The 16,677-nt window shown below is 41.0% G+C and overlaps 1 protein-coding gene across 7 annotated transcripts in view; it reads left to right on the top strand.

The window, feature by feature from the left end:
• Positions 1–16,677, top strand: part of sipa1l1 (signal induced proliferation associated 1 like 1) — a 358,473-nt gene that overhangs the window by 69,373 nt on the left and 272,423 nt on the right. For all 7 annotated transcript variants that reach the window (XM_033026817.1, XM_033026813.1, XM_033026811.1 and 4 more), the window contains exon 3: positions 14,202–14,286. The gene's annotated coding sequence lies outside the window, so the exon portion shown is untranslated. The remainder of the gene's footprint in view (positions 1–14,201; positions 14,287–16,677) is intronic.

Here is a 16,677-nt window from a genome sequence, read left to right as displayed (position 1 = left end):
TAGTCGTGGCGGGGTCTAGGTACTGGGTCTTGATGGCTGTCAAAGCCATTCCGGGAATGTGAGCGGCCACTGATGTCAAAGAAGCTGCGCTGCAGCACGCTGTATTGTGCTGGGAGATGGCCACTCGCTCGGACATATTTGATAGATCCTCCCACACCTCCAGTCTCTGGCACCAAGGGTAGCAGGTGCACGGAAACATCATCATCTGCAGTTTCCCGTCCAAGTTGCACACTATCCTGCTTGCACCTGGGATTACGGGGAAGAAATGGCACGGTCCAAGGACAGGCACCCGATCAGTTTGGAGCAGCTCAAGATTTGTGTTTTGAATGGGTAGGTGCCTTGTTTTATGTTCAACTAAATCCAAGTCATTTAACTAGAAATGAACTTAAATAAATATATACATTTTACATTTCAACTAGGAACATAAAACATGTACAGGCTCTTTGTCCAGCAATGTCTATGTCAAAGATGATGCCAAATCAAGCCTGCATCTCATCCACATCCTTCCCCACACTGCATCTTCATAGATATATCTGAAAACCTCTTAGACACCATTGTCATATCTGCTTCCACTACCATCTCTGGTGGAAGTGGATACTTGCACTCACCAAATGTTTAAAAAATTGCCCTGCATATCTCCTTTTAAATTTCCCTCTCTGATGTTAAAGCTATGTCCTTTAGTATATAATATTGCTACCCTTGAAAAAAGATTCTGCCTTATTTATGCCCCTCATAATTTTATAAATTTCTATAAGGTCTCTCCTCGGCCTCTGACACTCCAGAGAAAATAATCCAAGTTTTGTCAAGTCTCTGCTTAAAGTTAATACTCTCTAATCCAGACAGTATCCTGGTAAACGTCTTCTGCACGCTCTCCAAAGCCTTCACATCCTTCCTGTAATAGGGCGACCAGAACGGCACACAGTATTCAAAATGTGGCTTGATTTATGTGTTTTGGTTTTTATTTCCTCCTCAAAAGTCAATGTTATTCTGTATTTATTTGCATTATGAGCACTGGTCATATATTAATTATTTTCAGTTCCAAGTTCCATAAAAGTTGAATCCTTGTATGGATTATACATACAGTGCATCCAGAAAGTATTCAGACTCCTTCACTTTTTCCACATTTTACATTACAGCCTTATTCTAAAATGGTTTAGATTCATTTTTTATACACAATACCCCATAATAAAAAAGTGAAAACCGGTGTTTAGAAATTTTTGCAAAGTAATTAAAAATAAATAACTGAAATATCACATATACATAATACCCAGGTCCTCTGACGCACATCTTTCTTTCCACTCTTCCCATCCCTCGTCACCTAATTCGGTTTCCCTCCCCTTCTGTAACTCTTGCTCTCATCACCAAACCCTACCTCCTTCCAGGTCCCCTATATTGGCCACTCTATTGATGATTTAAAAAAATGAATTTAAAATAAGGCTGTAACGTAACAAAATATGGAAAAAGTAAAGGGGTCTGAATACTTTATGAATGCACTGCATTTTCGAACAACCCAGTCGCAATTTAAAATAAATCAGTTTTGGTTTACTACATTGCTTCCTAACACGCTTATAAAAATTAAATTGAGTGCCGCTTATTATTAATTTCCTATACTTTCATCAACTATTCATCATTTTACACACATCAGTGAGGGAAGCTTTGCTCGTGTCAACATTAAGCTCTGGTCTTTGGAATAAATTTCTCATCTACTTTCCCCGAGCACAGAGAAGCATCTCTACTGTTTTTACATTTCCATTTCCCACGACCAATGATTCTGTGGCAACCATTGGTCCATTAATTTGTGCTTTTCCAGGTCCAAGAAGAAATTGCTCTTCTCGTACAAATATTGGGAGTAATGTGCAAAAACTTGACCAAAATCATGTGGAACAGAAAAGTAATGATTTGTTCCTGATTTCATAATGGTACAGAAGGGAAACATTTTGACGGATCTATTCCATTGCCTCGTAATGTCATCCATAATGTATTTTTCCCATCATTTTCATCAACTTGCCTGAGACACTACCACTCGAAACAACATAGTAGCCAATTATCCTGCCAACACACATCTTTGGTTTGCAGAAGGAAGCTGGAATACCTGGGAAAACCCCACAAGTTTTCCACACAAGAGGGAGAACATGCAATGGATTTGAGGATTTAACCTGAATCACTGAAACTGAGGGACAAAAGCTGCACTAGCTGTGCCACTATTATAAAACCTAAGTGCAAAGGTTTAACTGAGAGCCAAGGATGGGGTCATGGAAAGGGGAAGTGAAATTTATGGAAGACGAGAAATGAGAAGCCAGCCAGAAGGACATTAAACAGGTGTCTGGAATTGAATAAGGCGTAGATGATATATTCAGCAGCTGCTGGACTGAGCTAGGAAATATTAAGGAGCCTGAGAGCGTTCTGTGATTGAGGTAGAATTGATGGCAATACAACGGGATTTGTGGCAGCACATTGCTTTGGATTTTCTCAAGGGAATTCCATCTTATCCGCGAGCAGATGTGCATGTTGACAGCTATGGGTGAACCTGTACCCACCATCACAAAATCAGATCAACTTTCCGGAGAGGGAAAGCACCGGCTGTGACCTCTGAACTTGCACGGACCAGCTGTCAGAAGTAATCTTGGACATCTTTAACCGCTCTGGTATATTCTGAGGTTCCCACCTGCTTTAAGAAGACCACTGTCATAAGAAAGAAGGTGATGTGCTTTAAAGTGTCCGGTGGCTCGGAGGTTCCAATGCCATCTTTAAATATGCCGATGATACCACTGTTGTTGGACATACAAATGGATAATGATAATCCAAGTGTAGGAGGGAGATTGAAAATCTCACTAAAAGTCACAACAACAATCTTGCTCTCAACACTGGCAAGACCAAGAATCTGATTGTACACTTTTGAAGGGCAAGACAAGGATCCATGAACCTGTCATCTTCAGCAGGTTGGCGGTGGAGAGAGTCAATAACTTCAAGCTCCTGTGCATGCATATTTCTGAAGATTTGTACTTGGCTCAACCCATTGATGCAATCAGAAATAAATCCTGTCAATCTACTATAGTAGAATACTGAGGAGATTTAGGTTGTGGACAAATACTCTTGAACTTCTAGAATGTACAATCAAGAGTATATTGACTGGTTGCATCATGACCTGGTTCAGCAAATTGAATGCTCAGGAACAAAGGAGATTACAAAAAGTGATGGACCTGCCTTGTCCACCAAGGGTACTGACCCCCCCATCATGAAAGGGATGTTAGGTGGCACTGCCTCAGAAAAGTAGGCAGCACTTCAAAAGACCCAGCACCACCCTGGCTTTGCTCTCATTTCATTCCTGCCATTGGGAAGAAAGTATGAGAGTCTGAAAAACATGACCACCTGGTTCAAGAATAGCTCCTCCCTACAAGCCCCAGGCTCTTTAACACTATACACCTCTAACCTCAATGATGAACTATTGAGTGTCTTTAGTTGCTCTCTGGACTTTTGGGGGCTCTTTGTTCCGCACTATAAATTATTTATTTTTTGTTAATTATAAATTAACAGATCTGTTGTGCTGCTGCAAGTATGAATTAAATTGTTCCATTGTTGGTGCATATGGCAATTAAACACTCTTGATTCTTGGTCTTGGCTCTTGTATGTTAATGGAGGTTAATGTCAATGTCTATGGTTTAAATTGTCAGGGGTAGCATGGAGACATAAAGGCAGAGAGAAGGATAGATCCTCAAATCTTCATGGTTTTGCTTGTACAAACGACGGATGCAGAAACTCATCATATGTTTTAAATCAGTAGGCATTAAATTGTTTTTTTACTGTTATCAGTCTGAAGAAATGTCTCAACCCAAATTTGTATATATCCATGTTCTCTGGAGATGCTGCTTGGTCTGTAGAATTATTGCAGCAGTTTGTGTCCTTTTGTCAAAAAGAAAGAATGCGTTTGAGGCAAAGTATCTGCAGTTAACAATTTGTGGAAGCATTTACTGATCATTTATTTTGTTGAAGCTGGTGTAAATATTGGATTAAATAATAATTCTAAAATACGTTAAATTGAATTAAACATGGGTAGATAAATTAAGGGGCTTGGCGATAAAAATTAATGTTGGACAGAATTTACAAATACTTTATTTCCTTAAGTAGAAATCAATCCATTGTTCATTTATTTGCATAAAGTACATTTTGTAAGGGGTCTTGAAACAATCACAAATATAAATAAATATTATATACAAGGGATAAATCTGACTTTCATTCAGGAAAACAAGAAGGCTGCCGAACAACATAAATAGCATTAACATATTGTGTTAAGAAAGAAAGCGGATTTCTAAATCTTGTTTCAAGTTGATTTGCCTGGACAATGCATCTTAATTGGTTAAATAATAAAATATATCAAATGACTGGAAAAGCTTACTTAAAAATGGATTGCTCCTGAAATGTTCCATCAGGCAAGGTGATAGAATCATTGATACATGTCTGGGGTGCAATACGTTTGTGAATCGGAGAGGAGAGATTTTGATTGTCTTGTCCTTGACTGCTATTGTATCTCAATTCCCACTTGCATGATTCTTTACTATTTCAAATCTTTAGGCAAGTCAGCACTTTCTTTTCAGGTTGGTTGGAACGATGCAAAAGACTGTCTTTTCATTTTTTTGCTGTTGCACAAATACTGTATCAGTTTTAAAGGAGGGACCCTTGGGTGTAATCTGTGTGTTAGGACCGGTTAAGCTGTGTGCTCGAGAAAAGATAGATGTCTGGAAATTTTCTGCTCTATTTCAGCCTTCTGTCTGTCTCCATGATGTATTATTAAAATAGAGAGAAATTTTGTGAAGCATAGTTCGCATGAAACCATGTGTGAAACAACTCTGGTGTCAGTGCAATATTCTGATAGCTGTCTGGACACTTCAATAAATTGCCAAATAATCCTGGATATGCTTGAGATATAGATTCTACTTTTAATGCTGGATTGTTGATAACTTTATATACAATTGATAGAGCCGTCTATATTTATCTTGTGTTCTACTTTTATGTGGTTGATCTATAGCAAATAGTCTGCAGCCTGTAGCTGCCATGTTATAGTGTTTTAGTGGAAAAGGTGGGGGGGGAAGATTCAGTTTAAAACCAGATTGTTGAAAATAATGGAATCTTTTGGATAACACGACTTGTCTTTCTCTGAATCCTCCAGGACCAACACACATGTGTGTATTATACATGTGCGCACATATATACACTATGTGACCATAACATACCAATTCCAAATGGCAGATGGAGTTTAATGTGGGCAGGTGTGAGGTGGTGCACTTAGGGACGTTAAATGTAAGTGGATAGTATACAGTATATGGCAGGCGCCTACCTGAGCATTGATGTACAGAGGAACCCTGTTGTGCAAGACCATGGCTTCCTGAAGATGGCAACACAAGTAAATAAGGTGCTGCATACTTGCCTTGATTGGTTGAGGCATTGAGGATATAACACAGAAAATCCTTCCAGGATATCCGTTTTGTATTGTAATATGCTGTTCTTGTAATTGTGTCTTCTTGCATTTGATTAAAATATCAGTATCTGATTATGTATGGTTAAAATTATTTTCACCTGAGTGGCCCTTCAAAGTGAATTGGATTGCCCCCCTATCCTGAAAAAGTTCTGCTTAAAAAATTCAGAAAAGCAATATGCCAGAAGCCATTACAAAAAGTTCCACTGTTCCACAATTGAACTTTAAATGGCCCATGAACAGCTATGAAATAAAATAAAATCTCTGCATCAAATAAATGAATGTCCTTTGGTTGCGTCAGAATTCATTTGAAGTTGAAGCATTCACTTGCCAATAACATAAAGTGAAAAATGTGAATAGTGACCGATAGTGCATGATGACGTGTGCCACACAGCGAGATCTGAAAGCACTTGTAAATGAACTCTGGGAGACCGATAGGAAAAAATGCAGTAGAATTGAGGGATTAAGTGGTTTTGGATCAAGAAATGTATGCTTGTTTAAATCCCCCAGTGCTCCATTTAAAATGAGTAACCTGAAGGAAAACATTTGAATGTGAATGTATTATTTGTGAAAGTCAAGCTTTGATTAGATAATATGAGCTAATCTGTCTGATTTAATTGCTAGACCATTGTGAGAATCGGGCAAAACATTTTTGAAGAACTTCATTCTCTTGTAGACATTTTCTTAGACCTGTACTGCCATTAATAAAATGAAGACAAAATGGTGCTATGTTCTTCAGTTGTTGACTGCCATTCATAGATGGTTGGGATGATATGATTGATTTGTTATCTCTTCTACACCATGCTTCCATCTCTGGTGCCTTGCCCATAGTGTAAATTCATCCCTTTTATCCCAGTAAAGATTTGGAACGTGGGTCTTGCTCATCAGGCCCCACAGTATGTTTGTGTACCAGCATTCTCTCTTTAAGTTGTATTGTGTCCATGGATGTTTGTTTATATTCTGGTTATGTTTTCAGCCAGGAGTACAGCCAGTTTTGCAGAGTGCATTGAAGATTAGTTTTTTTATTAAGTAAGACATATATAAATTTGATGAGTTATTTATTGATATAAAATGGACTTTCATGAAGTATGCAGCCTTCAATGTTTTTGAAGAATTGGTTAAACTGCCAGGAAAGTACCAGACAATCTCCTGGAATTATTGGCCATATGACAGAACATACAGAAGGGCAACTAATAATTTATCTTCCTCTATTCTCTTCCTGGTTTTTAGAACAAGATAATTTGAGTTTAAGTGGCTGAACTTTTAGTAGGGGTTCGCAAATCCATTTTCCATTGTCAATTGTATAACTGGTTTGGGGATTGGTCACACATTAAAGCAATCAAAATCAAAGCAGATATTGTTACTACAAATCATACTGCAAAAAAGATACAAATGCTGGAGTAACTCAGCGGGTCAGGCAGCATCTCTGGAGAACGTGGATAGGTGATTATTTCAGGTTGGAATCAAACACAGACAGTGACTGATTTGTCGTTGGTCCACCAATGGTTGCTAACCATTTTAACACCCCTTCCCATTCACATATTAATCTGTCTGGCCTGGGACTTGCTAGAGACATTGCCAGAGTGAGGCCACACACAAACTGGAGGAACAGCACCTCATATTCTGCTTACAATCTAACAATAAGAAAATTAAATTCTCCACCCTTAAGTAACTAACCTACAAACAACCCTTCCTTGCTTCACAATTTGTACTTCTATCCTTATCTCGCATCTTTTGTCTTTTCAACTCTGGTCTTGGTCAACTATATGCCAGTCCGGTCAAAAACCCTCCTCACCCCCCTCACCTGAATCCATTTATCAGTTGCCAGGCGTTGTTCTCCCTGTCCACTCTTCCAGCTCCCCCCAACCACCACCGTCTCAATCAGTATGAAGAAGGGCCCTGAATCGAAACATTGCCTATCCAAGTACTCCAGAGGTGCTGCTTAACTGGCTGAGTTACTCCAGCACGTGGTCTTTATTCATCTACAAATATCCTTTGTCCTTTGATCTGCAAATGCTACAAATCTGAAATAAAAAGAAAGTTCTGAAAGATCTCAGCAGGACAGGCAGCCTCTGCAGGGAAAAGAAACAGTTAATGCAGAGCTGCCAACTCTCACGCATTGAGCGTGATAATCACGCATTTCGCCCAATTCTCACGCTCTCACGCTGATCACAGAATTTCTCACACTCTGTTGTGAGAAATTCTGTGATCAACGAGAATTTGAAAACTAATATCAACTGCTTGTTTGCGCGTCTGTTGACAAGACAGCAGCACTCTAATGCCCCTGTCCCACTTAGGAAACCTGAACGGAAACCTCTGGAGTCTTTGCGCCCCACCCAAGGTTTCCGTGTGGTTCCCGGAGGTTTTTGTCAGCCTACCTGCTTCCACTACCGGCAATCTCCGGCAACCACCTGCAACCTCCGGGAACTGCACGGAAACCTTGGGTGGGGCGCAAAGTCTCCAGAGGTTTCCGTTCAGGTTTCCTAAGTGGGACAGGAGCATTATTCTCTGTTATTCTCACTTGACCGAACTGTCACACACCTCCAAAGCATGCCCCCATGCAAATTTATATTGAAAGACACGGACCGGGCAGTGAATGAGTGTCACCCAGGGCAGCAAGTAAGGCCATGTCCTGCTCCCAGCGCCAGTCAGAATTTAAGGATTTGCGGGAAACGGCTGACTTGAGCGAGGCTAGCGAGCGGCAGGAGAGAGGTACATGGGCCGCGGAACCGGGGAGGCTGCAGTCCCTCCACTCTTTTGGCTAGACATGTTCAATGTCTCCGGCTTTGGACGAGGCGCTGCTGTGCTGAGATCCGGGACGGAGAGAGGGATGGAAGCAGAAGCAGCGGCCGGGGCAGATGTGGACGGAGAGCTGGGGCTGGCGAGTGTTTGACGGGCTGGCGAGTCGCTTGCTACAGCTCCGGCTATGGAGCAGCCTCAGTGCAAGAGTCCCTGGCCGTCGGAGGCATCGGAAGCATTGCACCGGAAGCATTGCACCGCGGCCATGATAGTCTGTCTGCCTAATTCGCCCTGGTGATCGGCATGGACCAGGCTGCGGCTCGGTGCATCCTGGAGAACAACCAGTGGCTGTTGGAAGTAGGTACCAAGCACTGGGTAGAAGTGGTGGAAGATAGTGGCCTTCAAATGTGGGTGGTTGGAGAAAGCATTCTTGCTTGCCTGCTAGATTTTCACTTACTGTAACTGCAGGAAAAATGTTCCCGATATTGGGGTAGTTCAGAACCAGGGGTCACAGTTTAAGAATAAGGGGTAGGCCATTTAAGACTGAGATGAGGACACACTTTCTTCATCCAGAGAGTTGTGAATCTGGAATTCTCTGCCGCAGAAGGCAGTGGAGGCCAATTCACTGGATGTTTTCAAGAGAGCATTTCCATTTTGCACTTGGGGCTAACGAAATCAAGGGATATGGGGAAAAAACAGTAAAGAGGTACTGATTTTAGATAAACAGCCATGATCATATTGAATGGCAGTGCTGGCTCGAAGGGCCAAAATGGCTATTCCTGCACCTATTTTCTATGTATCTATGCTTGAGTGCAATAAAACCCGACCACTTGCTTTTGAAGCATGCATGCTTGGTGGAGGTATAGAGTGATACAGTGTGAAAACAGGTCCTTCGGCCCAACATGTCTCACACCCGCCAACATGTCCCAGCTACACTACCTGCTTTTGGTCCATATCCCTCCAAACCTGTCCTATCCATGTATCAGTCTAACTGTTTCATAAATGTAGGTATAGTCCCTGCCTCAACTACCTCCTCTGGCAGCTTGTTCCCACACCTCCCCCCCCCCACACCTCCCCCCCCCCCCCCCCCCCCCCCCGAGTAGCTACGCTCCCATGGGCTTGGTGTCTCGCAATTTTTCACTCAACCATAGATCGTAGAGCGGAGCAAGATTGACCACTCCTGCAAAATCCAATGGACTGATGTGTAGTACGCAAAGGAGCATAACTTCCGCCATTTCAGTAAACCTGACCCTATTTTTGACCTGACCCGACTTCAGTTATGCGTTCAGTTAAAACGGTACATACCTTGTACAGGGAGGAACTGCAGATGCTGGTTTAAACCAAAGACAGACACAAAAGGCTGGAGTAACTCAGTGGATCAGGCAGCATCTCTGGAGAGAAGGAATAGGTGATATTTCGGATTAACTTTTTCGATAGCTGCCATGACCCGTTTGATGTCATTCTTCACCCTGCTCCTGGTCTCGGCCCGCACCGATCTGCCGGACATGGTGTGTGTGTGTGTGTGTGTGTGTGTGTGTGTGTGTGTGTGTGTGTGTGTGTGTGTGTGTGTGTGTGTGTGTGTGTATGTGCACCGCAAACGTGTGGACAGATGGACGAAAGCAACAATCGTACAGCGGCATAGGTGACATTTCGGGTCGAGGCCCTTCTTCAGACTGACAGTTAAGGGAAAGGGAAATGGGAGATAGGCATAACTTCCATTCATTTGTCCTTAGTACCGTCTATATCTCTTGTTTCTCTTTCCCCTGACTAGGCTTCCTCATGGACAGGTGTTTGTGGTGGAAGGATGTTATTCTGTGACCAATATACTTTTGCAGGATTCTGTGCTGGGATCTCTGTTGCTTGTGATATATATATATATATATATATATATATATATATATATATATATATATATATATATATATATATATATATATATATATATATATATATATGTGTGTGTGTGTGTGTGTGTGTGTGTGTGTGTGTGTGTGTATATATATATATATATGTGTGTGTGTGTGTGTGTGTGTGTGTATATATATATATATATATGTGTATAAATGACTTGGACATAAATGTAGGTAGGTTGATTAGTAGGCTTGCAGACGATACTAAGATTGTTGCAGTTGTTGACAGTGAGGTGGGCTGTCAAAGTATACAGTGGGAAATGGATCAGCTACAGAAATGTGCAACAAAATGTGCGACAAAATTCCAGATTAATCCATGTACGTACAAGGTGTTGTACTTTGGTGGTCAAATATAAGAGGGAAGTTGTGTGTTAGGTTGTTGCATTGTGTAATTTGTTTAGCCGAGGACTTGTTAGCGTAACCATCACGAAAGCAAGCTGGGAAATGTGTATGTGATTGGGAGTCACTGACCTCTTTTTCCCTCAAGTTTTAGATAATAAGGCAAGCAATGTGAAGTATGAGTGGATGAATGTTAGCTTTTCAGAGGCAAAGCCACATTGCTCTCATTTTATGTTACCAAAGGATCTCTTCCGCATTGCTATCGCTGAGCCAAAATAATTGTTGATCTACTATAATAATGCAGGGTTTTGCATTGTGAGCTGTTTGAGTGATGTGACAAAGTCAACTTTCCTTTATTATGATTTATCCCTATTAATCTGAGGAATAAAAGGAATTTGTCGTTCAAGATGCAGCAGGTGTCCCTATTGAGAATGTTAAATAAGACAAATTTAACTATCAATTGTACATGATGATTAATTCAGTGCTTAGCTCACAGAAGAATTAATTTGGGGAGTTAGTAGTATCTGGTTTGTTTCTCGGCTTAGTTGAGAGATAGATAGCGAGGTCAGGATCGAGCCTAGTTCTCTGGGACTGTGAGGCAGCACCTGTACCACCTGGCATTGGAGATACTGGCCTTGAGGTGGCATGAAGCAGGCTTGTAAAATGATGGGGATGTTGAAGTTCAGCAGAAGGCTCTTCTTTTGTTTTGGTCGCACTAAAATCTGGGGGAGCTGGTGGGAATGTGGGGGAAAAAAGTTTCTCTGGGTAAATAGTTGGGAAGAGTAATTACCCTGTCAGCTAACAAAGACTGGGATGGGCCAAAATGAATTCCTTCTGTGTCGTAAAAAAAATGTAGTTACGTAAATTTTGTATAAAACCTTGAAGAAATCTGTATTACCCAGGATAAGTATTAATTAATTTATTTGTTGTGCTTAATACGCACGTAAAGCTGTGACAAGTGAAAATGTCATTGTTCTCATTCCCGTATATAACACAATTAAACACTGTTGAATTACAAATACTTATGGTGAATGCCATGGAACATTAAATGAACAGAAAATAGTTACTTGCCGTGAGAGTAATAACTGCTTGGATTTTGTAGAAATCTTGGGCATGCATAGAAATGCTCCCCATAACTTTCACAATGCTTCTCAGCTGAAGTTTCAAAGAATGAAATAAGATTTATTTACTTATTTATCCCTCTCAGTTTCAAAACTGCAGTAATTTTGAAATGGATATTGCAGTAGTTCCCATTGCATACCTCTGCTTTGCCTTTTGGCTTTGTCACATATTTTGTGTGACAACGATATTCCTTGTTGAGCACTGACCAGGATGCAGCTTTGAGTCCCATAAACTGAGTGGTGATTGGACACGCTGTTCATGCCGGGCCACCTAATAACATCAGCCTTATCAAGCAGCTTTCTCACACCAAGCTGTGGGAGTCATGCCAGGATGCAGCAAACAGCCTAAGCGGAAGTCTTTTTTAAAGTTCAGTGGCGTATTTGTCGTTGATTTTGTGGAATAGAGGATCAAGAACGCTAGAACAAATTAGTGTTCTGTGGGTGCTTGTATATTTGAAGTGAAGGTTGTTTGTGCTCAGCCCTGAAATTGTGTTGGTAAAGAGCAACCACCAACTTGTACTCAATTAAAAGCAGTCCCCAGTCTGATTAATAATGCACTGGCATAATTAATGGAGAGTGCGACTGAAACCCAGCATTATTTCATAATTGCAGTTCGTAGCTGAATTGTGGGAGGTTCTGCAGGAGTTGCACTGAACCTGTTCACAAATTCATTTTGTGAAAGGAATTTGAATATAACCCACCTTATTCCTTGCCTGGACCTGAAGCTGCTCTTCAGTCTCTTAGACTTGCATTTAATCAGTCAACAGATAGCAAGCACCTCTGCCTGTTTTGCTGTGGCTAGTTTCCAGAAATATCACATGGTTTTGTATTGTGAATGTTAATATACTATTCATTTTTGTTGTAGAGCTCTAATGTAAATTTTGTTATTTGTTGCTTTGCATCATTATGCTCTGTGAATGTTTCATATAGAAACATAGAAAACATAGAAAATAGGTGCACGAGTAGGCCATTCGGCCCTTCGAGCCTGCACCGCCATTCAATATGATCATTGCTGATCATATATGCTGTGGAAGGTGATAAAATGATTAATATTAAAAGGTATACAACACAACGCCATAGGACAACATGTGGACTGGTAAAGATGATGTATTAGAATGGTAAAGGAGATTTACCGCATTGCATGGTGTGTCTGTCTTCATTGCTAAGGGTGTCGGGAAGAACTGCAGATGCTGGTTTAAATCGAAGAAAGACACAATGCTGGAGTAACTCAGCGGGACAGGCAGCATCTTTGGAGATAATTTAAGAGTCAGGATTTATAAGACTTGCGTGAGGCCACATTCGTGTGCAGATCCAGTTGTTCTATTACAGGGAGGATGTGGAAGCATTGGAGAGATGATATACAAAAATACTGCCTGGAATACAGGTGATTAGCTGTAAGGAGTTGTGCAGAACTTAGATTGTTTTCTCTGGAATGCCAGAGGTTGAGGGAAGACCTGATAGAAGTTTACAAAATTATAAGAGGCATAGATAGGGTGGACAAATGGAGCCTTTTTTCCTTGGGGGAAATGTCAAAGACAAGAGGGCGAAGTTTTAATGTGAAAGGGCAATGTTTCTCCAGCATTTTTATCTACCATCGATGTTTAAAAGAGATGTGTGGGCAATTTTTTTACAGAAGGTGGTGAATGCTTGGAAAATACTGTCAGGGGCGGTGGTGGGGGCAGATATGGTAGTGGCCATTAAGAGGCTTTTAGCTGGGCACATGGATATGTAGGGAATGGAGGGATATGGATCATGTGCAGGCAGAGGATATTAGTTTAACTTAGTATTATGTTTGGCACAGATATTGGGTGTTAGGGCCTGTTCCTGTGCTGTCTATTTCTATGTTCCAAATTCTATGTTCACTTCTCCTCGACTATTACACATCGTGAGAATTTATTAATGTTTAGTAGTTGGTCAGAGGAAACGTCGTGAATATATGAAGAAACTTTGGAAGAACAAAACATTTTGGGCGTTTGAGTCGGATCACAAACAGCTAAAGGGTGGTTGGAAAAAATTTATTTATATTCTGTCCAAGAAAAGTTACAAAAAGAGCGGAGCCAACTTAATATAAAGGCTAATTCATTATTAATGTGTTGGAATTAACTTTATATTCATATGACAGCCAGTAAACATCCTTATTACTTTACAGATAAGTCTGCATACTTTTTTTTTGCCATTCCATTTAGTCACTGAGATTGATCTGCAATGGTTCTGGAGAAAACATATGATTTTACTCACTTTGTATGGCCCAAATGTATAATGTGAGACAACGGTTTATGACATATATCTGATGGATAGACGATTGCCCTGGAACTGAATGCTTCACTTCATTTGGTCATTGCTCTTTGGCATGCTCACAGAAATTCCATTTTCCCCGCCCCAAACTATTTATTAGCAACTCTTTTCATACAAAAGCCATTTGTGTTGAGTTTGACCTAAAGTGAAAACAAACCTTGAAGTTTATTTTTTAAACAACCTAATTTTCTTAAATGTTACATCTGTTCATACTGTGAAGTTATGGTTACAGCGCCTTTGACATCTTTAGTACATCACTGACTGCTCAACTAGAATTAAATGTTTTACACTGTTAATTTGTTTTAAAAGTATATTTGCTTTCCACAGCTCCATTTGTCCTGCAAGATGAAGGCTTAAGTCTTGGTGATGAACCGGTCAATAAACAAAGTCCTCTGGCGTTTCCCAGTAACACGTAAGGCCACCTTGTTTCTGTATTTCAGTGAATGATTGGCAGTTCAATGCCTGATAGCTCAAGAGGGAACAAATGGAAATTCGCTGGAATCCAGTGTTCTAAAATATCCTTTGTGATGGGGATTATATTGCTTCGCAGTTCCAATCAGTCTGACATCTGAAGGGTGCAATTGATGAATGGAGTTTTGAAATAGGATATTTTGCATTGATATAATGGTGAAACATTTGAAATCAGACATCCTGGATATTAGTTTTGGTGGATTGTGATTGGGATAGAGATTACGAATCTAGGCTTGGTTTAATTTCCTGCAAACTCAGCCTTTCCATCTTTCAAATATTATTACTTTTTCTTCATAAAGTAGCAAAGCATACATCCACATGACCAGATATCATGTGGTCAGGATGCAATAAGCAAACATTCAGGAATAACTCCAGCTGGATTTGGCAATCTAAGACCAGTTCATAACAAGCTTGCAATGTTGGTGGGATTGTTTGGATTGTTCTTCCTGCTGAGATACTAAAGAATGACCTTGCAGATTGGTCCTGTCTTTTAAGTCAGCATCATCAAGTTTAACTTTAGAGCAGTACTGACCTTTTTGCTGTCTATATTTCAAACTAAATGAACGAGGGGCAAATTAACAATCTCATCTTTCCAAAGAAAGCATTGGGTTTTTGGAGGTGCTGATATTAATTCAACGCAACTCCAAAAGGGAAGTTTGATGGCTGGCATTACTTCAGCTCTTTTAGATAATAACTGTTCTAAAGGCAGAGGGAGTAACTCATATCAATCATTGGAAAGTACTAGTTTCTGAATAACAAGCTGACAAAACATTCAACCTTATGGGTTGAAGAAAATCCTATTATTGTTGAAAATCGACCAGGCTTCGAGTGGTTTATTCGAGTTATTACCTTGGAGAAACAGGCTGAGACTTGAGGCAAACTTGAGGCTGAGATGCACATTTTTGAAGGAAGATGGTAACATTTTAACCAAGGCTTAATTTAAACATTGGAGTTCAATGATTCATTTGATAGCTCCAGAATGTCCAGTCCTTAGAAGAATGAAAGTGATGCTCTCTTGTTTGGAAATCTGCAACAGAATGAAAATTAACAATGTGTTTGGTGACAGTTTTTGAAGTAAAAGTCAACACAAATAATCAAAAGGCAGCGATTTCTCTTTTTTGTCCTGTTTCTCCCATTACTGTTTGTGAAGGAAAATCATTCTATTGATAGGAGAATGTTGCTTGTCAGCATTAATTTTCCAGAAAGATTTTCAAAAGTTCATTAGCTTCAGTACAATGGAAGTTTTGAATAGTGAATTCAAAATGAATTGATTGACTTTTCTGGAAGTCACAAAATTCAGTAGTTGGTGATATAGACCTACTCCCAGGGTTTTAGTTTTAAGAGTAACTAGACCAAATGCAGACCCGTTGGGTCTGGTCCCCGAACGTGCTTCAGACCCCGAGTACGGGGAGGGGAGTGGGAGGGGGGAGGGTGGAGTGGGCGGGAAGGCGTGATGGCGAGTGAGCCTGCGGGCCAGGCGTACGCCGTCAAGACGCTGCGTACGCCGTCGAGACGCTGCGTACGATGTCGAGACGCTGCGTACGCCGTGGAGACACTGCGTACGCCTTCGAGACGCTGCATACGCCCGTGGAGTCGCTGCGTACGCCTTCAATGCGCCTGCGGGCCGACAGGCCGTTAACGCGCCGGCTCTGTCACGCTGGCTCAAGCCAAAGATCAGCTGTTCCCCCACTGCTTTTCCGAGCACGGCGAAAAGCCGCGGGGGAAGAGCCGATCTTTGGCTTGAGCCAGCGAGAGAGAGCCGGGCCAGGTGGGGGGGTCGGGTGGAAAATCGGCAGCGAAATAAGAAAAATGTCGGCGTTTTTGTTGGAGAGCCGGGCGGCAGCATGGTAGCTGTCCAGCAGGAGGTGACAAAATGAGTGAGTGGGGGGGGGGGGGGGGGGGAAGGATTTTATTAAAAATGTGTAGATTAAAAAGACAAAATTTAATGAGGATTGTAATTGCAAATGTAAAAGTGAAATGTCTAGCGAAATGGAAAAAATCTCGGAGTTTTTGCGTGTGGTTTTGGCGGACCAAGGAATCAAAGGCCAAATCTGACACCCACAAACAAATAAAGACACACAACACACACAGAGTTTTAAAAGTATATAGATTTTACTAATTGTACCAGTTCTACGTTATTTTCTTTTAACTATTATTTCCATAATTTTATGGGCAGAACAGTACTCAGCTGGACTGCTGTCTCACAGCTTGAGGTTCATTCCTGACCTTTGGTGATATCTGTGTGGAGTTCAATAGTCAATTTTATTTGTCACATAAACATATAACCCATGGTCGGGGCCATAAACCTCCGCAGTCACCGCTATGGACGGCC

This window comes from Amblyraja radiata, chromosome 9 (genome assembly GCF_010909765.2).
Source record: "Amblyraja radiata isolate CabotCenter1 chromosome 9, sAmbRad1.1.pri, whole genome shotgun sequence".
NCBI lineage: Eukaryota > Metazoa > Chordata > Chondrichthyes > Rajiformes > Rajidae > Amblyraja > Amblyraja radiata.
Note: the sequence above shows the minus strand (reverse complement) of the source record. Positions and strands in the feature narration are given on the sequence as shown.